The sequence below is a fragment of the Hyperoodon ampullatus genome (assembly GCF_949752795.1).
Source record: "Hyperoodon ampullatus genome assembly, chromosome: 8".
Classification (NCBI taxonomy): domain Eukaryota; kingdom Metazoa; phylum Chordata; class Mammalia; order Artiodactyla; family Ziphiidae; genus Hyperoodon; species Hyperoodon ampullatus.
In genome coordinates this window covers 25,803,308-25,827,317 of record NC_136921.1, presented here as the reverse complement: position 1 = coordinate 25,827,317, position 24,010 = coordinate 25,803,308, and the positions used below count along the sequence as shown (strand labels likewise).

At 35.1% G+C, this 24,010-nt stretch overlaps 1 protein-coding gene across 2 annotated transcripts in view; it reads right to left on the bottom strand.

Moving 5' to 3' along the window:
- The window catches only part of ERBB4 (erb-b2 receptor tyrosine kinase 4), a gene marked incomplete at both ends in the record, with an annotated part of 1,160,630 nt that overhangs the window by 541,879 nt on the left and 594,741 nt on the right, over positions 1-24,010 (bottom strand). The gene's annotated exons all lie outside the window — the stretch shown is intronic.

Below are 24,010 nucleotides of genomic sequence, written 5' to 3'. Positions count from 1 at the left end.
TTTCATGTTATTTTAGATCTCTTAATTCCAGATGTCCCAATGCTCAGTCCTTAGTCCTCTCTTCTATCTACACTTCCCCCCTTGTCTTACCCAATTTTAAGGTTGATGATCTCCAAACTTTTATCCCCAAACTCTCTCTTAAACTCCACACTCATAACCAAGCCTACTCTGCATCTTCACTTGGATGCCTCATAGGCTACTCAGATACACCTTCCCAAGACTGAACATCTATCTTCCTTCCCCATCCTCACAACAGTCTTGGTCATCTTAGTTGATGTCAATCCATCCTTTCTGTTATTCAGGCCAAAGTCTTGGGATCATTCTTGACTTCCCTTTCCCACACCAAATGCAATTCATCTTATTTGTGCTATCTTTAAAAGGATTAACAATTCAACCACTTAGGGCATCCACTGGTATCATCTGAGCCACCATCATTCTTCATCAAGATTACTGTAACAGGGCTTCCCTGGTGGCGCAGTGGTTGAGAGTCCGCCTGCCAATGCAGGGGACACGGGTTCGTGCCCCGGTCCGGGAAGATCCCACATGCCGCCGAGCGGCTAGGCCCGTGAGCCGTGGCCGCTGAGCCTGTGCGTCCGGAGCCTGTGCTCCACAACGGGAGAGGCCACAACAGTGAGAGGCCCGCGTACCGCCAAAAAAAAAAAAAAAAAAAAAGATTACTGTAACAGGTCTCCCTGTTTCTACTCTTGATCCCTATTGGTGTATTCTCAGTTAAGGCTAACCCTGATGTTTTTAAAAGATAGATCAAATCATGACACTTCAATTCTTAAAACTGAAATGTCTCCCAAATCACTCAGAGTAATAGTCAAAGTTCTTTCAATGATGAGTCAAAACGTATATCTGTGTTTTCCAGTAGAGCAACCACTAACCATACGTGGCTATTGAACAACTGAAATGTAGCTGGTATGAACTGAGATGTGTTGTCAGTGTAAAATACACTCTGGATTTCAAAGATTGCATGTTGAAATGAAAACAGTTTAGATAAACTGATTTTTACTAGATGCATTATTAAAGTTGATTTTTACCTGTTTCTTTGTACCTTTTTTGTGGCTACATGAAAATTTTAAATTACATTTTTATGGCTCTCATTGTATTTCTACTGGACGGTGCTACACTGTATGATCTGGTTATCATTCTTTTTCTGACTTCTCTTTTTAACTCTACACCTTGCTCACTCTTTCCAGATTTGCTGGTCTCTTTGTTGTTCTTTCAACATGCTGAGCATGGTCCTACCTCGAGGTGCTCACTGTACTTTTAAGGGCCTGAGCTTCTCTCCCTCTTGTTATCTTCTTGGCTGATTTCCTCACTGTCTTCAAGTTTTTGCTCAAATCTACCTTTTCAGTTGAGGCCAAGCCTGACTGATCTATTTAACATGGCAACCCTCCCATCTTTCATTGCTCTGATTTTTATTGTTTCTACAGTACTTCTCACACTCTAACATACTATATAGTTTATATATTTACTATATTTAGTATTTATAGTCTTTTTCTCTATTTCCCAGAATATAAGCACTATAAGGGCAAACATTTTGATTTGTTCACTCATGTTTCCCAGGGGGCCAGAATAGTGCTAGTACTTAGTAAGAAACCAACAAATGTTTGCTGAACACTCTGGCCCTTTTCTGGCCATACCTTCACCACTAGGTAGTCTACGGAGTCCAGAGGAGTACCCACTCGCATCCTGCAATGCCCTCTTCTAGACAGATCATTCTCCAAAACCCTGCGAACCCAGAATTCCATTCCTCAAAAGCCACTCCCCACCCCGAGTACAGGGTCTCTAATATCATATTTCCCAGTTCTGTTCTGTCCCCCAGACCACAGACTGTGCTACCAATTTGCATACAGTTAAGAAAGATGGGTGGTCCAGGTGCAGATGTGTAAGGGGAGAGTGTATGGATCCTGGATGTGTGGACTAGAGTGTCCATTCACTTGTGTGCAAGACCTCTCATAAAACTGGATAGAACTAGGTGAAGAGGGGCTGGAAGCTGGAGGTCATCTCTCTCTATGCCACCATATCCCTGAGGAGTCCAAAAATTCTAAAATTTCACTTGGCTTTCCAGGTTGTTATAAAGATATATCCATCAAAATGGGAGGATATAACTTATTTTATTGACTAACATTTGCTTGATTTATAATAAACAATAAGCCCCACAATATGTAGGCCTCCATGTATATTGTCCCAGGTCCATAATTCTTTTTTTTTTAAATTAATTAATTATTTTTTTGGCTGCTCAGAGGCTTTATCTAGTTGCGGCGAGCAGGGGCTACTCTTTGTTGCAGTGCACAGGTTTCTCATTGCTGTGGCTTCTCTTGTTGCAGAGCATGGGCTCTAGGTGCACGGGCTTCAGTAGTTTTGGCTCACGGGCTCTAGGGTGCAGGCTCAGTAGTTGTGGTGCATGGGCTTAGCTATTCCGCGGCATGTGGGATCTTGCCAGACCAGGGCTCGAACCCATGTCCCCTGCATTGGCAGGCGGATTCTTAACTGCTGAGCCACCAGGGAAGTCCCCAGGTCCACAATTCTTAAGGATAAACATGCTACCACTCATCATCGTGATGAGTAGAATGCTAATAGAGCAAAGGTGGCAACAAAAAGGCAAGGGACACATGAAACTACTCATGTCTGTCATCAAATTGGGAACTCTATGTCACAACGGGAATTTCTGGGACACTGAGCAGTTTGGATTGAAGAGATGAATGCTCTGGGGAATGGGAAGAGGGGTTAAAGATCAGTAGTGGCATGCATTGTTTGCATGTTACAATTTGTTTTAAAATCACACTTGCCTGGAATAGTGGAGCCCTAGAGCCCTACAAGTTCTCCTTCAACCACTGTTTCAATGATTGTGCTGTTACCCCTTTGAGTTCTTAAAAGAGAGATCATAAACACTTTCTAATATCATTTGGTCTAAAAAGTAAAATTATTTCATTCATTATAAAAACAATTTATTTTTTGGCTTGTATATAATTATTATCAGCTGCTCTAGGTTACAATAATAGCACTTTAATAAATGTTGGGGCAGAGGATATATTATCAATCCTATGTCTAAAACATATTATAATATCCATCATTCTTCCTAACAGACTCACCATTAGCTCTAACTTCACCTAAGAAGTGGATCTTTTTAACAAAAACTGTAAAAATCTATTGGCTTATCTTAGGATAGAAGGTCACATTGATGGGATTATCAGAGAAAACACAGGTGAAGCACACTCAGGAAAATGAAGAGCTTTATGAGCAAAGACACAATGTCAGTAGGCAATTCTGCAGTGTTTATTAGAGGGGTAAATTCTTTTTAGCTATTAATTGATAAAAATGTACCATTTGGCATGGCTTTTAGACCACACATTAGCAGAGGCTACAAATAACCTGCAAATAATGAAGGCTTTAGTATAAAAAGTGTTATGGATATAAGCCAAGAACAATGGTGAAAATATAGAGAAAAATCAACTAATTTTAGAAAAGGATGCTCCAAGTGCCCTCAGCTACATGAGAAAGTAAAATATAACTAAAAGCATCTTTGTTTTCACATAGTATTTAGTGTATAAATATTTGAATTAATTGCATTGTAAAATGTATGTACTCCTCATTCCAAAGTGTGCATTAAATTATTCTTAGAAACATTTTTATTATCTTCATAAAAGGTCCCGTTAATAGCAACAGCTACTCCCTTGTCCAGATTCTGGGACTGGAGGGATTTACTGTTTTAATTGAGATTCTTGTGTAGAAAATGAGTCTCTTTCATTACACATTCTGCTTATTTATTACCCTCTGGTCTTGCAAAATAATGCATGTAACTTAACCATTAGCTTAACAAATAATCCTCTTGCAGTGGGAACTCTGGGCATCATGACATGTTAATGCTGAGAAGGCATATGTTCAAACCCTTTTGAACAAAGCCGTCCATGAGTAGGTGATATGTAATTCATTCATGATGAATTATTTGCTAATAATGATGGTGAAGGTCCTATTCACTCATCCCACATACCACTAACTCCTACACGGCAAATAATGTAAATATTAAGAGGAAAAAGATTATAACAAATCCCTCAACCCAAGATTTATATCTGGAGGGGCTCATGGAATCAAAGAATTTTTAAAGAATTATGGGAGATGAATATAAAATTCTTATATTTAAAAGCCACAAGTATGCCTTGATTTTGTCCTCCTAAGTTTTCTGTTTTCTGGAATTCAGAGTCACATTCTTGCAGGTACTCTTAAAACCTTTCTGGGAACAAATATCTTGAAACATCTCAATGGGAAACTCCACTGCAGATAACATGAGCTACCAGGCATACTGATTGCAAATAAAATTACAGGAAGCAACTTAGTAATGGCAGGATTGCTTAATAATGAAAAAGGGTCAGTAACATGCTTATGAATTAATATCGGCAGGTCACTAAGAAATCTGGGTAAAAAGTCAAGAGATACCTAATGGTCAGTTAAGCTTACAATGTCTGATTAGGTCACATAATCATGTTAGTTATCCATCGTTCTTTTCTTGTCAGCCCTTAGAAAGAATGTGAGCAGCACAAGACTTTAAAATGTCTCAAAAATTTTTATAAAAATAAAAACAAGTTTTAAGCATATGGACTTATCTGTGGAAAGTATAATGGTAAGAAATGTGGGCTCAACTACTAGGCAAAGCCAGACTATGCTTTCTAACTTTGTGGTGTTGATCAAGATGTTTATCCTCTCTGAGCCTCAGTTTCTTCATCTTTAAAAAATAAATAGCAATACATCTCTTATAAAGGTGTTATAAGGATTAGAAGATATAAGACAAATGTCTGTAAGGGTTCAGCAACTGCTAGCTATTACAAACACTGTTATCTCTGCTAATAGCCAAGGCAGATGAACTATCTGTGGACAATCGGAGTTGAAGACAAAAATATTTATAACATAAGAACGATTGCTTTTAACCTCTTTGTTGTGTGACCTTCAGTATGTTTATATTTTGCCTCTTCAACTTGAAATTTATTCCTAAATTAACGAATTGGTTCCTTATATTGTTTCTGTGTATGTTATAGCCCTTAGTACAGACCCTGGCACTGAAAAGAGATTCAATAATGACTGTTGAATTAAAAAGGAGAATGCAATGCTTAAGGTCTTTTTAGATATTGTTTTCCATCGAAAATGATTTTATGAACATTCTGATAATAAAAAAAACATTCTTTGAACAACACAATCATGACTTGTGTCCAAGGACCACAGTGGTAAGTAGAAATCATCAGAATGCACCAGAAAAGAGAAAACCCTGGCTCTGGTTCTGCTTCAGTATGGTTAGTCCCAGGAAACTGCCTATTTTGTCAAATGAAGACTGAATATCCACCTACAGACATATTTCTCCTTGTGATGCAAACTGCTGCTGACTAAAACTGATTGATTTCCATTGTCAATGTATGCTTCCACAGCTACTTTGTTCAAGGAGTGAATACCATTGACGATCATTAAACTTTTAAATGCTTCAAAACTCTTTTAATCCAAGGGACAATTTGTTGTTCATGGCATTTGATGATGGAAATCAAAAGAAATGAAAAAATGAAAGAAATCTGACCAACTTCTCATAACATATTAGCAATAAGCTTAGAAAAAAATGCATGGTTTGTTCTGAAGGACAGGAATCCATAACCATTTTTCCCACATAATATTTTAAGAAAAAAAACGTTAAATCTGCAGTTATAAGCTCCCAAGTATTTTCAGTGGGTGCCATTCAACCAAAGATTAGAAGAGATTGTACTGCTGCACTGGGCTTTCCATTTACCTTCAGATCATTCCAGAAAAATCAGTCTTTATTATTTCTAAATTTCTATTGCATTTCACAACTCTTATAACCACTGTTGATTTTTTTTTTTTGTATTTGAAACAATTCTCTTATTCTTTAATTACAGTTGATTTTCTCTAATTTTGTACTTAGTGGGAATAGCAAATAGTTCCTTAAATGTTCCTTCATGTACCTTAAGATTCAACTGATTGCAGTACCTCACAATTTCTGAATATTTAATCAGTGTTTAGGGAAAATTTTACACATATTAAAATCAACAATACATTCTTGGATAAATATGTAAAACAGTGTTTTCTAGATTTTTTCCTACTCAAATTATACATCAATTCCTTGTTATTTTTCTTTAATATAGGCACCTTTGAAAATATACCTCTTTGAAAATATATCTATTCACTTTTGTCAAGACTTTCTGTAGAAAGTCAAAATAGTTCTGAATTCCTAACTTCTACTCCAGTGCCTTATGCACTAATACCCAATTAGGTATTATACACAAGTAATACTAGCATATTCCATTAGTCAAGATGTACACAAATATAATAGTGATTACTTATGATCAGTAGACTTGAATTAAATAAATCTGTAGTATCACAGAGAATAGTGGGGAGCAGAAAACTATGGGAGTGGGGGATTGGGAGAAAAGCCCCTTCTGCTCATAATGACCGCAGAATTTATGTGTTCTCTGATGGTGACAAATGTAGTAGCAAATTGTAGCCTCTCTGACAGTAGGGCTTTCCATTAAGTTTCCCTAGGCAATTAATTTCTGTCTCTGCCCTTACAGCAAATCTGGGAATTTCTAAAGCAGAGGATATTCTTAACTATGATAAGATATTAAGAAATTTACCACAAAAAAATAGTAAATATATAGCAACAGTATTCCTGTTGCATAGAGATAGAAATTGACTGTCAAATATCTAACTCACATGTGAAACCTCCAAATATTATAGAGTATTTGGCTTTAGAATCTTGCTTTCAGTTTTCCCACTTTCCTTAAAAATCCAATGATTAGACCATACTGACAAGCAGGAGCTCAGAGTCTGATCTAATTAGATTTGGGAAAATAGAGTAATGCAAAATGTCAGGTACCTGACTGTGGTAGATTTAAATTCATGCTCATTTTACACAGCATGAAACAACACTCAAGGGACAGAGAATCTAATCCAGTTCTTCCCAGCAAAACCGAAATCTCTCAGCTGTTACCAGTCAGTCTCTTATGTGCTAGTACTCCTACCTCCCCTACTCTCTAAGAAATCTACAGGCTAGTCATTTATCACTGGCCACCTAGCCAGCTTTCAACTCATGACTTCCTTGCAGTGAATACCATAGTTCCATTGAAAAGAGAACTACTTATCTCACCTCTCTCAAAGTAATCACCTTTTTTCTTTGTCCTCTATATCTTTATTAGCTGGCCAGAGGGTTCTTAATAGTCCCCCTTCAGATCTACATTCCCAATTGGTCCTTCATCTCCTGACCTTATCTCGGCTATACTGCCATATCATAGACATTTTACACTAGAATTAGATTGTACAAATTAAATTGGGAGCTTTTGTAAATCCACTTACATAATCACACACAAATCTCAATTTTAAGTGTCCATATTTCAAAAAGAAAATCTGTACTGTTAAAATTTCCATCATCTCTAATTTAAAATATTTTTCCCATGTGTTTATACAGGTTGGATTATATTTTTAAACCTCAAATCCAAATTGAAATTTTAATACTCTTTTATAATTATCTAAAATATAGTATTGAGATTTAGTGTTTCTGGATCAAGATGGTGAAGTAGGAAAATCCTGAGCTCACCTCCTTCCATGGACACACCAAAGCTACTAATATATACACAAAAATTCTCTCTCAAAAATACCTGAAGGCTAGAAGAACAGGTTTTCTACAACTAAAGATTCAAAGAAAAGGACACACTGAGATGAGTATGAGGGGCAGAGATGAGGTCTGATTAGAACTCTCACCATTGGTGTGGCCACGCACAAGTAGTGGGATATCACAACCATGAAGGTCCCCCTGAGGAGCAAGGAGGCTGAGGCCATAAGGCTCCCCAGGCTGTGGAGCCTGCACTGGGAAGACTCCATAACATCTGGCTTTAAAAAGCAGCAGAGCTTACATCTGAAAGAGCAGGAGGGCTGTGGGAAACTGAGACTCTACTCTTGAAGGGATTGCACACACACACCATGGCAAACTAAAACCAAAATCCTACAACAGATACACAAAAATATAAATTAAAAGAAATGCAAATACAGCACTAACGAGAGTCCACAAATCACAAAGGAATAGGAGAAGAGAAGAAGGACAGAACAGAGAAGAACTATTAAATCAATCAGAAAACAATTAACAAAATGGCAATAAGTATACTTATCAATAATTATGTTAAGTATAAATAGACTAAATGCCCCAATCAAAAGACATATGTGGCTGACTGAAGAAAAGAACAAAACTAACAAACAACCCCTCCCCAACAAATAAAAGAGTACCCATATATGTGCTGCCTATACAAAATTCACTTCAGATCTAAATATACATACACACAAACTAAAAGTGAAAGGATGGAAAAAAGATATCCCATGCAAAGGAAAACAGAAACAAAGCTAGAATAACGATATTTATAATAGACAAAATACAACTTAAAACAAAGACTGTAACAGGAGACAAAGAAGGGCATTACAAAATGATAAAAGGCTCAATCTAACAAGAGGTATAACACTTGTAAATACTTATGCACCCAAAACAGGAGCAACTAAATACATAAAGCAAATATTAACAGACATAAAGAGAGATATTGATAATAATAAAATAATAGTAGGGCTGACCTACATCAATGGATAAATTATCCAGACAGAAAATCAATAAGGAAACACTGGTCTTAATTGACACATTAGATCATATAGACTTAATAGGTATATATAGAACATCCTACCCCAAAACAGAAGAATAAACATTACTTTCAACTGAACATGAAATATTCTCCGGGATAGATCACATGTTAGGCAACTAAGCAACCTCTTTATATTTAAGATTGAAATCATATCAAGCACCTTTTCCAACCACAACAGTATGGAACTAGAAAACAATTACAAGATAAAATAATGGGAAAAAAACACAAACACATGAAGGCTAAACCACATACTACTAAACAACCGTGGGACAATGAAGACATCAAAGTAGAAATTTTTAAAAATACATTGAGACAAATGAAAATGAAAACACAATATTCCAATATTTATGCAACACAAGAAAAGCAGTTCTAAGAGGAATAGCCAAAGCAATCTCGAGAATAAAGAACAAAGCTGGGGCTTCCCTGGTGGCACAGTGGTTGAGAGTCCACCTGCCAATGCAGGGGACATGGGTTTGTGCCCCGGTCAAGGAAGATCCCACATGCTGCAGAGTGGCTAGGCCTGTGAGCCATAGCCGCTGAGCCTGCGCATCTGGAGCCTGTGCTCTGCAATGGGAGAGGCCACAACAGTGAGAGGTCCGTGTACCACAAAAAATAAATAAATAAAATAAATAAAATAAATAAATAAATAAATAAAAAAGAACAAAGCTGAAGGTATCATGGTCCCTGACTTCAGACTATACTACAAATCTACAGTCATTAAAACAGTATTGTTCTGGCACAAAAACAGACATATAGATCAATGGTACAGACTAGAGAGCCCAGAAATAAACCCATACATCTATGGTCAATTAATTTATGACAAAGGAGGCAAGAATATAAAATGGAAAAAAGACTGTCTCTTCAATAAGTAGTGGTTGTAAAACTGAACTACATGTAAAAGAATGAAATTAGATAATTTTCTTACACCATATACAAAAACGAACTCAAAATGGATTAAAGACCTAAATATAAGACTGGAAACCATAAAACTCCTAGAAGAAATCATAGGCAGGATATAAATCTCTGACATAAATAATAGCAATAATTTTTTGTGTCTGTCTCTTAAGGCAAAGTAAACCAAAGCAAAAATAAACAAATGGGACCTAATTAAACTTAAAATCTTTTGCAAATAAAAGGACACCATAAACAAAATAAAAGGACAACATAGGTTGAATGGGAGAAAATATTTGCAAATGGTATGATCGATAAGAAGTTAATATCCAAAATATTTGATCAGCTCATACAACTCAATATCTAAAGAACAAATAGCTCAGTTAAAATAAAACAATATGGTAGAAGACCTGAACAGACATTTTTCCAAAGAAGAGATATAAATGGCCAATAGGCACGTGAAAATATGTTCAACATTGCTAATCATCAGAGAAATGCAAATCAAAACAACAGTGAGATATCATCTCACACCTGTCAGAATGACTCTAATCAAAAAGTCTACAAATAACAAATGCTGGCAGGATGTGGAGAAAAGGGAACCCTTGAACACTGTTGGTAGGTATGTAAATTGGTACAGCTGCTATGGAAAACAGTATGGAGGTTCCTCAAAAAAGTGAAAATAGAATTACCATAAGATCAAGCAGTTCCACTTCTGGGTATATACCTGAAGAAAACACAAACACTAATTTGAAAAGATACAGGCACCCCAACCTTCATAGCAGGACTATTTACAATAGCCAAGATATGGAAGCAATCTAAGTGTCCATCAACAGATGAATGGATAAAGAGCACGTGGTATATATAGAATATTACTCATTCGTAAAAAAGAATCAAATTTTCTATTTGCAACAACATGGATGGACCTAGGGGGTATTATGCTAAATGAAATACGTCAGACAGAGTAAAACAAATACTGTATGTTATCAGTTATACATAGAATCTAAAAAAACCCCACAAATGAATGAATATAACAAAGCAGAAGCAGACTCACAGATTTAGAGAACAAACTAGCGGTTACCAGTGGGGAGTAGGAAAGGGGGAGGGGAAAGATAGGAATAAGGGATTAAGAGGCACAAGCTGCTATGTATAAAATAAATGTTACAGGGCTTCCCTGGTGGCGCAATTGTTGAGAGTCCGCCTGCCAATGCAGGGGACACAGGTTCATGTGGTCCAGGAAGATCCCACATGCCGTGGAGCGGCTAAACCCATGAGCAATGACCGCTGAGCCTGCACGTCCGGAGGCTGTGCTCCGCAACGGGAGAGGCCACAACAGTGAGAGGCCAGTGTACCACAGAAAATAAATAAATAAATAAATAAATAATGTTACAAGAATACAGCACAGGGAATATAGCCAATATTTTATAATAACTTTAAATGGAGTATAATCTATGAAAAATATTGAGTCACTATGTTGTACACATGAAACTAATATAATATTAGTAAATTAACTATACTTCAATTAAAAAATACTGTTTGTCAGCACTTTTGTACATCTGAGACTACACATGAATCAAAGCACTGTAATATTTATTTATATTGTATGTGTGATGTGTATGTTCCTACATAGAGAACCAAACTTGTTAGGGCAATGCAGCACAATGTTTAAATTTGGGTGTTGCAATCTGACAGATTTTTTTTTTTTAATGTTTTATTGGAGTATAGTTGATTTACAATGTTGTGTTAGTTTCAGGTATACAGCAAAGTGAATCAGTTATACATATACATATATCCACTCTATTTTTTTTTTGAAGGTTCAACTTTTTTTTTTTTTTTTTTTTTTTTGGCTGTGTTGGGTCTTCATTTCTGTGTGAGGGCTTTCTCCAGTTGCGGCGAGCGGAGGCCACTCTTCATCGCAGTGCGCGGGCCTCTCACTGTTGTGGCCTCTCCCGTTGCGAAGCACAGGCTCCAGATGCGCAGGCTCAGTAGTTGTGGCTCACGGGCTTAGTTGCTCCATGGCATGTGGGATCTTCCCAGATCAGGGCTCGAACCCATGTCCCCTGCATTGGCAGGCAGATTCTTAACCACTACGCCACCAGGGAAGCCCCAATCTGACAGATTTTAATTTGACTCTTGTCTCCATTAATTATTGACCTTGCAAAAGTTAGTTAATCTTTATTTCTCTTCTGAATTACAGGACAAATTTCTGCTAAATGCTTAAAAGTTGAAGATCTTCAAAAGATGATCAATGTCCTCATCATACTATTGTTAGTTCAATTATACAAAAGTTACACATATTTTGTGTAGTTTAGCAATGTGCACAAATAATATGCAAGCAAATATACATCTGATATTAAAGTTGATTAATTAAACATTGGTGCTACACAGTGCATAAAGTTGTGGGCTCCAGTCAGACTGCCTGCTACGGTCTGAATTAAGACCCCTCAAATCTATATGTTGAAGACCTAACTCCTGGTATATTAGAATGTGATTGTATTTGGAATATGGTCTTTAAAAAGGTAATTAAATTAAAGTGAGGTCATTAGGGTGGTCCTAATCCAATCACTGGTATCCTTATATGAAGAGAAATTTAGGACACAGACACACATGTAGGTAAGAATATGGGAAAAGACATAAAGAGAAGACAGACATCTATAAGCCAATGAGAAAACCAGAAACAAACAGCCCGGCTGGCAACTTGATCACAGATTTCTAGCCCCCAGAACAGTGAAAAAATAAATTTCTGTTTAAGCCATCCTGTCTGTAGTATTTTGTTATGGCAGCTCTAGCAAACAAACACACTGCCTAAATTCACATTCTAGTATTTAGCAGTGTTATACTGTGTAAATGATTTATCCTTCTGTGCCTCATTTTCTTTATCTGTAAACTAGTGATATTAAGTTCCCAAATCCCCAGATTATTTTGAGAAGTAAATCTCTGTAAATTGTTTAAGAAAAGGCCTGGCTTACTGCAGGCTCTCAGTATTAGCTGCCCTTGTTTCTTCTGAATACAGAATCTTTTGTCTTCTTTAACATGCTGCCTCTGTTGCACATCATATATTAAACTCTGCTTCTCTAATTCTAAAGGAGTAACTATGTATTACCAAAGTTTAGATGAGAGAAATGCTTGATACTGTTTCAATCTACAATTGAGTTACAATACAGTTTTACGTTTGAGGTCTTTTTTAAATGTGATTTTTCCCCTCTCAAAATGTAAACGAGGAATATGGGCCTTCATGAAATGACATAAAAATAGTTGGCTCTCTCGAAAAGCATCTGGGAAATGGCCTTTGAGGATTCAGAAGTTAGAGGTGACTGCTTTTGTGACTGGTCTGTTGTTATTTTTAAATGAAAACGGTGAGTAATTTCAGAAATAGTAGAGCCAAAGTATCAGGCTTGAATTTTACAAGACTGCCAATATACACTTTAATAACTGTGTAAATATTTGCCTGTAAAAACGGAAAAGAAAAGGCTTAATTTACAAAGAATAAATACTTGCTTGAGTCATCTCTTCCAACAACAAGGTCTTATGTTACTTACAATGTTCTTAATATTCACTTCAAACAAACACAGCAGGTATTCTATAGATATCTGTGGGTACAGTAAGGACTACAGACATGATATGAACTGAAATCAGACTGCAGACATGATATGAACTGAGATCAGGGGTCTTGAGACTAGGTACTAAAATGTTTTTCTTATTTAATATCCTTTTGCAAGTCAAAACTTTCTAAGTGGGTATTAACTATTCCTGATAATCATATTAATTCATATTTATTTAGTGTTTTCTGTATGTGAAACATTTTTATAGGCCTTATACCATTTCCTGGTCACATCAACTCTTTAAGTACTATTATCTCCATTTTACAGATAAAGAAACTAGAGTTAAATAATATGCCCAAAGGAACATAGACAAAAAAAGTGAATAAGGAAATATTAAAAACAACAAAGATTTGTCTTATTCCAGAGCTCTAAAATCCCAGTCATTTTAGATATAGATATATATATATATACATTTCAAAAAAGAAATATACCTGCTTTTCAAATTTTTGGGAGCAATTTCAGATTCTGTATCTGGAGCAAGAACTTTATAAGATGATTTGAAACATCGCATTATACTAGGTAGTGAGGATGTTATCACAAATTACTATGATCAGGTCAAAAGGGTTTAAGAACCAATTGAAAGAGATCCTTCCCAGCTACTGATTGGGGAATTTGAATTCCAAAAATGATAATAATAATAGCAAATGATTGAGTTCCATGAAACACATTTAAATCTATGAGATCATAATAATATTAAATTAAATTCATTAGTCACCTTTGGACAGTAATATATGAGTTGTAACACTGGATAACCAAATAATAGATTTAAGGCATGTATTTATAAAGTAATCCAACTAATGAATAAGAAAAAAGTCAGAATGAGTATTAATCAGTATTGGTTTATTAATTGTAACAAATATACCATACTAATATAAGATGTTAACAACACTGGAAACTGAGTGTAATCTATATGGAAACTCTCGGTACTTTCTTTACAACTAACCTATGCATCTAAAACTTCTAAAAATAAAATTTATTTTAAAAATTAGAGCACTATTGCTCTGATTTTTTTTTGCGGGGTGTGGTGGGAATTAATGGTTCTAGGTATTTAACATCAGTGGCTGGTCACAGCAAATGATATCACAGTAATAGAGAAAATTAATAGGAGGCAATTCTGCATGGTTCTTCTGCATGGTTTATATCAGCTTTTGTTCCAGACTACCTTTTCAAGGATGTGTGTAGCAAACAACAATGGAATATAATGATAGTTTTCCCCTCCAGGCAGAGGGCAAATTTGTTAGCAGCCCTCTTTTTTATTTTTTAATTGGGGTATAGTTGCTTTACAATGTTGTGTTAGTTTCTGCTGTACAATGAAGTGAATCAACTATATGTATACATATATTTGCTCTCCCTCTTGGATCTCCCTCCCTCCCCCACCCCCATCCCACCCATCTAAGTCACCACACAGCACTGAGCTGAGCTCCCTGTGTTATACAGCAGGTTCCCACTTGCTATCTATTTTCCACGTGGTAGTGTATATAGATTGAAATTTCCTATGGTCAGAGTTCCTCCACTGTGACACAAATCCATTCTGTGTACAATACCCACCTGTGCCCACTTCCCAATCACACCTATGGGAACTGCCCCAAGAGAGAGGGGAAACAATGTAAACAAGAACTGATGCTGACTGCTGTGCCATAGAGTCTCAAGTCCTTTGCCAACACAAATGCCAGTCTAAATCATTAGCTTGCAAGGAGGTTAAAACCTCAAAACCCTTGACAGTTCTCATAACAACCAGTCATTCTGTGCCTCTAGCTGAACACACCACCACCTATGGTTTCACCAAAGGCATTGAACATGAATGTGATGAAGTCTCTGGATCCAGCTGCTAATTTGGAGGAACTAGAGAGGGCAAAAGAACATGTTGACCTCTATCATGAATAAGCAATAAGAAAACCCAGGTTCTAGAAAATTCTACAGAAAAAAATCAGCCAGGGAGCTTCCCTGGTGGCGCGGTGGTTGAGAGTCTGCCTGCCGATGCAGGGGACATGGGTTCGTGCCCCGGTTCGGGAAGATCCCACATGCCGCAGAGCAGCTGGGCCCGTGAGCCATGGCCGATGAGCCTGCGCGTCCGGAGCCTGTGCTCCACAACGGGAGAGGCCACAGTGGTGAGAGGCCCGCATACTAAAAAAAAAAAAAAAAAAAAAAAAAAAAAAAAAAAAAAAAAAAAAAATCATCCAGGCTTGAATGGATAAATTATAAGGTATGGGGAAGGGAAGAGGAACCTCTAATTAAAAGTCTTAAATTAAAAAAAAAAAATCAAACAATAATGTCTAAGGTTGCATACTTCGGTGAAAATAAAGAAACGCAAGAAAGCAATTTTATAAAAGTAAGGATGGTGGTTACTTTTGTAGAGAAATGGGTTTGAGACTAGGATGAGGCACATTGTTGAGTTCCTGGGGGTGGCTAGCAAAGTTCTATTTCTTGATGTAGACTAACAGTTACAAGACTGTATGCCTTTATAAATTCCTGAAACTAGTTTTTGTTTTGTGAAGTTTTCCGTATTTACATTGTACTTGTAACATAACGGTTATAAAAAGATGTTATTTGATGGTAAACACAAGGCAGCACACAAAGGTGCCTCTTTATGTCTACATATTTTACCACTTGATATCTGAAATTTAGGAATCAAGCAATTTCAGATTGCATGATATTCCTTGCTATGAAATCCTCTCTATTCAGACTCAGGAACTGAATATGTTAATAAGGCACGATTTTGCCATCTAGACAGAAAGAATAACATGTCTTATGACAAAGTGCCTCGAGAGAGTCTGGTGTATTCACAGGTCTAAAAGTCCCAAACTGAAAATGAGGCCAGGAGGACAGGAGATACAACTGGAAAAAAGGTAATGTAGGAATTCCAAATTTTATCTTCCAGGCAGCAGGGATTTAATGGCACTGTCTATAGGAATGAGGCTGTGATTTGTTTTGTAGAATTATCTGCCTGGTTTCAGTGTAAAAATGGGGCAGGATGATAAGAGGCTGGTAGAGAGAGAAAAGTAAGGAAATTCTTGCCAAGCAAGAGATGATGGTGGCAGTGAATACAGGGTAGCTGGGGATGAGATTCTAGCCATCTTTCCAAGGTGGAATAACAAATACTTCAGTGATTTACTGGATATGGGGATTAAGGAAGAAAATAAAACAAGAAATGACTTCAGTTCTTTTTAGCTTGGGTGATTTAGTAGATGGAGCGATCATTAACTGGGTTAAAGAACAAATTTGTGAATATGTGAACGTTTGGTTTTCTGAAGCTAAATTAACATATTCTTTGCAAATTCTTTTAAATGATATTATCATCTGCATATCTATTAAATATATTTTCTGTTTGTTTTTTAACTTTAAATTATGTTAGCACCTGTGATTTAATAAATATTTATGGTTGTCAGTTTTTATTATTCCTGTATAGATATAAAACAGTGATTCAAGGCTTTTGCTCCCCATGGGACATTTGGCAATGTCTGGAGATATTAATAGTGGTCACACTTGGAGTGGGCTGGCATTTTGTGGGGAGAGATCTGGGTTCCTAATAAATATCATATAGGCACAGGACAAAACTTGTCCACTCCCAAAAAAGAAACTTCAGATCCAAACTGTCAATAGTACTAAGACTGAAAAACCCTGCTACAGATTTATTAATTTCGGGCAACTGTTTAATTTTATTGCTTGTAGGTTTTCTAAAAGTAGTGAAAATTAATAGTGTTCACTAGTGTACTGTTAACCTGATCCATAAAATGCATATACATTATGAAGAAGATTTACATGGATATTCTTATAATAATGTCTATCTTCTTAACGTAAAGTTATCTTTATACATATCTAAAAATACAAGCAGGTAGAAAAATAGATATATAATAGCTATACAGATAGACTGACAGAGGTGGCTGCATGGATGATGGATGGATGGATAAATAAATATCTATTCATATGGGTAAATTGTACAAAAATAAATGTTTTTTTTTCTTTTTTCACCTCATAACCTAATTTATCAGTAGCAAAGCTTTCTATATTAATTTTTTTTCATTCACTGTTATAAAAGCTTGCCTAATGCAACTCAAGGACATTAAGGCTAAAGATGTTATATTTAGAAATAAATTTATAAACAAAGTCAGCTTTTTTTTTTAAAGTATTATTTATTTATTTATTTATTTATTTTGGCTGTGTTGGGTCTTCGTTTCTGTGCGAGGGTTTTCTCCAGTTGCGGAGAACAGGGGCCACTCTTCATCATGGTGCGCAGGTCTCTCACTATCGTGGCCTCTCTTGTTGTGGAGCACAGGCTCCAGACACGCAGGCTCAGTAGTTGTAGCACACAGGCTTAGTTGTTCTGCAGCATGTGGGATCCTCCCAGACCAGGGCTCGAACCTGTGTTCCCTGCATTGGCGGGCAGATTCCTAACCACTGCGGCACCAGGGAAGCCCTCAGCTATTTTCTTAATAGACATAATTCTCCTTTCTCTCTGAGAAGGTATCTTTTGCTACAAAAATTATATTTTGTAGTCTCCAAGCTATACTCAGTACCCTCAGTTACTCAGTAACTAACTTAAATTAAAAAAAAAAAAAAGAAAAAGAAAAAAAGTAATGTTATCTTGTTAGGAACACATGAAAAATGAACAGTCTCCTGCTAACTTCTTACATGTGTGGCATACAAAATATTTATTATCATCTTTTTAGTTATTCTCATTTATTTTATTCCCTTTAAGCCAATAAGTAAAGATACATGGTGTTTTTCTCTTCTGAGTTAACTTCATCACCTTCCACTTGGGGAAAGATTTGTTAATCACACTAGGCTGGAGTAGTGGTGGCCAACACTGGATTACACTTGCAAGTGTGACTACCAGTGCATGATATGCTCATTCACACTAGAGCCGTCAATATCTTTTTCATCTCCTAGAGAATGAATGTGGATACTGACTCCTCATTCCAATCCCTGTCTTCTTTATCCATACACCAACATTACCACAGCACTAATATTTCATAGGCACATTAGAACTTATAAAGCCCTTCAACACAAATATCACCTTGAACCTTCAACTGGCAACCTCTGAAACAAATCACTAAATTTCAAAAGATATTTTTAGAATTATTTTAAACTCTAAAATGTGTTGAGGCTTTAAGTTCATGAACTATAAGAATCTTAGAAAGGAACTGATATTAATAAAATTACATCATAGGCATCATAGGTGACATTTAACACTTTTAAATGACACCACTGGAAAACATTTCACCTCCCTTTCCTAAAACTTGCTCTTTTAATCCTATACTAATTTCCTAAAGCAGTCCCCAATCCTAATATCTGATGCAATCTCTACTAGCTGACACATGGATATAAAACTTATAAAGTATTCATGCTAAGGTCTGTTTAGCTGACACAGTTACCTCAAATCCCTTGTAGAAAGTGTCAATGTACAAAAAGATGGATAAAACAAATTAGGTCCTAGGGATTAAGTTTCTGCAGAAGGATATTTTCCTACTGCTCAAATTTACTTCTGCTGCTATTATTCACAACACTACAACTACTACCATTACTACCACTCTTATAATTGATTACTTTTATGAGCACCTACTATATAACTGACACTGTGCTTGATGATTTTATGTAGAATGCCAACTTTAATTATTATTATCCCTGTCTTACCTTTCTTTTAAAGACATGTCTAGTTTGATGTGTTCAGTTATACCACAATTCCACCACTTAGACTGTCAGCTATACTGCACAAACACAAGGCCACTGCTGATTACCTAATTTTTATAATTAATTGTTCCTGCATTACCACAAAATAATTTATTGACACTGACATGACGTGAAAAGGGAAAAGACAATGGGGACAGTGTATGAAAACATTTTGTGCATCAAGGGTTCTATTGCAAATATTGTTATGTGTTCTGACATTAGACCAATATTCTCAGTATTTCACCAAAAAAGTCTAATAAAGATGTTATTATTCCTATAAAATTATATTAATCCTATAAAAGTATATATCTCACTTGGAAAAGGAAAAAATAGTTTAAGTTGACAATAATTTTAATAACTCATAGATGTAAATGATCAATATAATCTGTATTGCTCTTAGTTTTTTAAAACTACCATAAAGATATGAGTATGTTATCTTCAAAAAATATTTGTCTGAAATAATCACATTTGAATAAATGCTCTGGTGTTAAAAGGCATTTCCTAAAGTAACAGCTCTACTTTTTTATTTTACTTCAGAGACTGAAGTCAAAATAAAACAGCTAAAATCAACCAAATTGTTATATACACGAGTTTTTATAAGTGATTAAGTAATTCAAAGCAGAAAATCAAAGACGATACTATTTTCAGAGAAGATCAAAAAAAAAAAAAAAAAACCGAATTGAGGTTCTGAATAATTGAAGTAACATTGAAACTTGAAAGGAAAATCCATCTCACAAATTATAATATCATAAAATTTAAAAAGCTATTGGTTTTCATACGTGTCTATAAACTTAAAGTTATATAAATGCATTTACTTTTATTCATGTATAAAAAACATAAAGTCATGTTTAAGGAAGAGAGGGCAAAACATATTTCTCATCACATTTTATAAATTATTTCAATAAAACATATTTCAATATTTAATTTATTTTTAAACACTAAAATGGAAAAGATAAAACCACTCAATGACACAAGGCAGATGGGTTTCTTAAAATATTAGAAAATATATTTTACATAAGTGCTTAAATAACGTTGGGTTTTTTTTAAGTCTATTCCTTTCTACATATTATATTAAAATTTTGAAAATGCTACTTGAAAAACCAATACCCTCTATTTCTTTCTAAGGGCATTAAGGCTTCAGAACACATTTTGCTCAATTTCATCTGAATTTTATCACACCATTATAGAAAAGACAGAGCAAATGAAGTCTCATAGAGATAAAATGAATTTTAAGGTCATTAGTACTGAAGTTTTGTATAATTTTGTTTGCCTCTCAAAACAAGGTCATGAGCTTTAGGTAGCATAATACGTATTTTTTTTTAACAGCAAACTCCTGTACAGTGCCTAGCATTATACTTTATATAATATGTTAATTATTCAATATTTATTTCACTGAGTTAAATGGGTTGAAGTTTCAATTTATAGCCCTCAACTTCTGACACTTAGGGTTCTAAAAGGACAAATGCATGAATGGTTTCTCTGAATGTATTTTAAATCTATAGAAAGACCATTGTTCAAAATCTCAACTTTGTTGAATGTGTTCAGTATAGACCATTCACTCATTTATTCCAAATTCCTTCATTCAGTAAGTATTTAATGAATGCTTGCTAAATGCCACGTCTAGACTTTGTTTGGGACTATCTAGATGAATCAAACCAAAAATCTTCTCCTTAAAAGCTTGGCATGTAACAGGGAACTGCAATAAGTACATAAGTAGCTGCACTTAATGTAGAAAGTATTATGTAAATATGATAGACAGTGATAAAGATAATGAATTCTGAGAATTTTGAGGTGACATATATTAGCAAATTATGATATCATGCAGAGAAAAAAATCAAGTATTTCCATCCTACAATCTTTTAATTATCATTTATAAACATGGCAGATAAAATGGAGAATTACCAAAGAAATAGCAACACCTTAAAAATTTATGAGCAAGGCTCTCGGATGATGGGATGATGGCCTAATTAGCTTTACTAAGAAACCAACAGAGAACAACACCCTATGAAAGGATCAAAAGTAGATTTCATTGATAAACAGAGATAAAGGGAATATGTTCTGCAGATAATAACCAGACAATGCATCAAAGCAAATAGTCAAGAGGACACCAAACTGAAATTCATCTGAAATTCAGTTATATTTTTTCACATGGAATTATAATATTTTTATCTTGGTAATTTATTCATTAGTTAAAATTTTGCAGGTTATCATTACACATAGCATTTAGCATTTTATATCCTTGATTTGATAATATGCTACAGTTACTTAATCATCTGGAATACAAATACGCTTTTTTTCCTTTTTTTAAATTTTTTTCTGTAGTGACCCTAACTACATAAAACAAGCTAGAGTCTGATAAAGCATCAAACAATTTTTATTGTAACTGCATATAGGCTAATTAGTGATCACATTAACCTATGGTAATTATGCATTTAAAAATTCTTCTAATCTATGAGGGATATGCATATATACTTACATACTAAAGTAATGTAATAAAAAAAGTCAAACTGTTTTAAAAAGTCATTTCCTTGTCCTTTCTCCTTCAAACTGAATATTCTTTCACTTTTTCTTTGATCTCACAAACTTGTGATTCCAAACTCCTTTAGGCATCACTGGTTTTTCAGATGTACAGAACAAGCTTCAATGAAAACACCCTCAAATATTTACTGTGAATGATTTGGGGGCACGGTTCATGAAAATAGTTTTTCTAGTCCTTGATAGTGAAGCAAATGGAGCATGATTTCAAGAATCGCCTTGCTGGTTCCCCAAAAGTTTACAACGAAAAATATTAAGAACATAAGCTTTAATTCAGATTTTAGTCAGGGCCAAAAAGGCCATGATTGAGATGAAGACTTTTTTTTTAATGAAGTAGAGTGGAATATGAAATATACAGAATAGAGATTGTCTCAGAATTCTTCACCCCACAAGCTTCTTATTGCTTTAACTATTCTTTAATCAAAATGTTATAGATATATTTGATTTATTGTTATAACATACTATTGTCAGCCGTCCATATGTGTTGAATATTTTCCAATCATAAACTGAAAATAATCATTGGATTGGATAAAGTAATAAAGTCATAGGGGATTTCCAAGTTTCCAGATCACAATACAAATGAGAGTACATAAAACCAGGACTTATTCAGTTATGCATTTGCTTCTTTTTTCTTCAAGATTTTTTATTTTAGGGGGCAAGAGATTACACTTATTTATCACTTAAGTAGTTGCCCAATGACTCAATGACTATTTTCTTTTTATTTTCCACCTTTCATCCCTACCTAACTCTCTCCAATTCAAAAAGAAATGCCATTTCTACACAGTGGGGGACCCAGTCAAATTGAAGCCAAATCAGGAAACCATAAACAAAATGAAAAGACAACCTACTGACTGGGAGAAAATATTTGCAAATGATGTGACCCACCAGGGTTTAATTTCAAAAATATACAAACCTAATCAAAAAATGGGCAGGAGACCTAAATAGACATTTCTCCAAAGAAGACATATAGATGGCCAACAAGCACATGAAAAGATGCTCAACACCACTAATTATCAAAAATTGCAAATCAAAAGTACAATGAGGTATCATCTCACACTGGTCAGAATGGCCCTCATCAAAAAGTCTACAAATAATAAATGCAGGAGAGGGTGTGGAGAATAGGGAACCCTCCTACATTGTTGGTGGGAATGTAAATTGATACAGCCACTATGGAGAACAGTATGGAGGTTCCTTAAAAAACTAAAAATAGAGCTACCAATCCCACTGCTTGGTATATTCCAGAGAAAACTCTAATTCAAAAAGATACATGCACCTCCAATGCTCATAGCAGCACTATTTACAATAGCCAAGACATGAAAGCAACCTAAGTGTCCATCAACAGATGAATGGACAAAGAAGATGTGGTGCATATATATATGTAGCATGTAAAATATATATATGGAATATTACTCAGCCATAAAACAGACTGAAATATTGCCATTTGCAACAACACGGATGGACCTAGAGATTAACATACTAAGTGAAGTAAGTCAGAGAAAGACAAGTGTATGATATAACTTAAATGTGGAATCTAAAAAATAATACAAATGAACTTATTTGCAAAACAGAAACAGACTTACAGACATAGAAAAAAATATGGCTATCAAAGAAGAAAGCTGGGAGGAGGGATAAATTAGGAGTATTGGATTAACAGATACACATTATTATATAAAAAACAGATAAACAACAAGGATTTACTCTATAGCACAGAGAACTATATTCAATATCTTGTAATAACCTATATTGGAAAAGAATCTGAAAAAGAATACACACACACACATATATATGTAGCTGAATCATTTTTATGTATACCTGAAACTAATACAATATTGTAAATCAACTATACTGCAAATTTAAAAAAATTTAAAAAAAGAAACAAAACCCGAATTAGTAATGTACATTTTCTACCAAACAATAGTTTAAAGCCTCCTTTTTTTTTTTTTTTTTAAGTCACTGTAGAGTATATATCACAAGTGGAAAAGCAGCACTGAAACAGATACAGGACACAAACTTCCTTATCTTTTTCCCACCCTGCCTCACAAAATTCTTGAGTCAAAACAGAGATGCAGAGAAGCTTTATATTGTCTAGCCATATTGCAGATAGAAAGTAAAATATACATCAAGCATTTCAAAAGTGTGTTAAAACATGCCTTCTTTAGCAAGGGAGTGATTAAAACTAAGACAACTGCCAATGATACTAATAAATCCATTACAAAAATTTTTTTAAAGATATCCCCTTACATGCAGAGTTGGATGCATACAGAAGTTTGAGCAATATGTTAGAAAAAACTAGAAATCTATTTAGGTTAGAACAAATATTTCTTTACCAAAAAATCTATAAGTCCTTTAATGACAAGAGCCTGAAACCACTGCATATCATTTATGGTTTATTGTAAGTAAGGATATTTATGCTAATTATATACTAAACTCTATATACTATTTTCTTCAAAGTGTATATTAGATCTTTCTCAATACAATTTATGCTTTACTGTATTCATTCTGTTAAGAGTTTTGGAAGCCCTCTCTGTGTGGTTGAAGATGGAGATCTGAACTGAATAGTAAGGCAATTCTTATCCTATTGCCCAGAGTGGCTGTAAGGGTGGTCTTACAGAGCATTGTTGAACTAGACTACTGTCTAAG